Below are 1,390 nucleotides of genomic sequence, written 5' to 3'. Positions count from 1 at the left end.
GAGAATGGGACCCAGATCAAGTCCATTGTTTTTTTTGAGGTTGGACAGGGGAAAGAAAACAACGTGTAAGGAGGAGCATAATCATGATTTTAGGATAGAATCCCAGAAGGGAGGAATAGCAGATTGGCCCTGGAACACCTTGGGTTGCCTCCTGAAGGCAAAGTGCACTTGGAAGAGATGTTGATGGTGTCAGGTGTTTAAAAAGAAATTAACCGAGTAAATTTGGAGATCTAATTGGCTTTATTAAATGACTAGAGGCCTGATGCACGAAATTCAGGCATGGGTAGGGTCCCCAGGCCTGGCTGGCAATCAGGGCCGATCTGTGGGACGACTGGCGGGATGATTAGGGGGTCCCTGCTGGCACCTGCCTTGGCTGGCCTGGGGCCTGCGGGCTGGGGGCAGCTCCTGCATTGAGCGTCTGCCCCCTGGTGGTCAGTGCATGTCAGGGTGAACAGTTGTTCCACTGGTCATTCCATTGTTTGGTCGATTTGCATATTAGGCTTTTATTATATAGGATTTATGAATCAGGCAGCATCCCATCTAACAAGTAGAGAGATACCCTAAGGCAATGGTCGGCAAACTCATTAGTCAACAGAGCCAAATATCAACAGTACAACGATTGAAATTTCTTTTGAGAGCCAAATTTTTTAAACTTAAACTTCTTCTAATGCCACTTCTTTCAAAATAGACTCGCCCAGGCCGTGGTATTTTGTGGAAGCCACACTCAAGGGGCCAAAGAGCTGCATGTGGCTCACCAGCCACGGTTTGCCGACCACTGCCCTAAGGAATTATACAAATAAAAGGTTTTTATAAGAAGAAGTGTGGGGCAAGGGATCTATTAACAAATGAAAGAAAGGGTGTTTTTAGGCCAGGTCTTCTTATTTGAGGGGGAAGGCAATGGCAGGACTCTTTATTTTTCCTTCTTCCCCTGGGGGATGGAGAGAACCCTGCTCAGATTACCTCAGTGTTGCTGACCAGAAAATTCCAGGTTGGTTGATTAAGATTACATTTTGGGAAGGAGCTGAAACTACAATTAGGTCAGGTACTAAATCTAGGTTTGGTATCATGGGCTTTATTCAGCATGAGTGATGCCATTTTGGGCCTGTGGTTTTCTCCTTAACACAGTAAAGGGCTAGAGCAGGCGTCCTCAAACTACTACGGCCCGCGGGCCACATGCGGGTGTTTTTGTTTTTTTACTTCAAAATAAGATATGTGCAGTGTGCATAGGAATTTGTTCATAGTTTTCTTTAAACTATAGTCCGGCCCTCCAACGGTCTGAGGGACAGTGAACTGGCCCCCTGTTTAAAAAGTTTGAGGACCCCCGGGCTAGAGGGTGGATGGACATCTCATCTCCAACACCACAGTGATGAAATTGCTAGTGAAGTATGGG

At 46.3% G+C, this 1,390-nt stretch overlaps 1 non-coding gene across 1 annotated transcript; it reads left to right on the top strand.

The window, feature by feature from the left end:
• Positions 1-1,077: 1,077 nt before the first annotated feature.
• On the top strand, positions 1,078-1,158 carry MIR9262 (microRNA mir-9262). Its single transcript, NR_128959.2, has one exon. It is a non-coding gene; the product is annotated as a microRNA mir-9262 (primary transcript).
• The last annotated feature ends 232 nt before the right edge of the window (positions 1,159-1,390 follow it).

Source organism: Eptesicus fuscus, chromosome 14, assembly GCF_027574615.1.
Source record: "Eptesicus fuscus isolate TK198812 chromosome 14, DD_ASM_mEF_20220401, whole genome shotgun sequence".
Classification (NCBI taxonomy): Eukaryota; Metazoa; Chordata; class Mammalia; order Chiroptera; family Vespertilionidae; genus Eptesicus; species Eptesicus fuscus.
The sequence above is the reverse complement of the archived record's forward strand: the minus strand, read 5'-3'. Positions and strand labels throughout refer to the sequence as shown.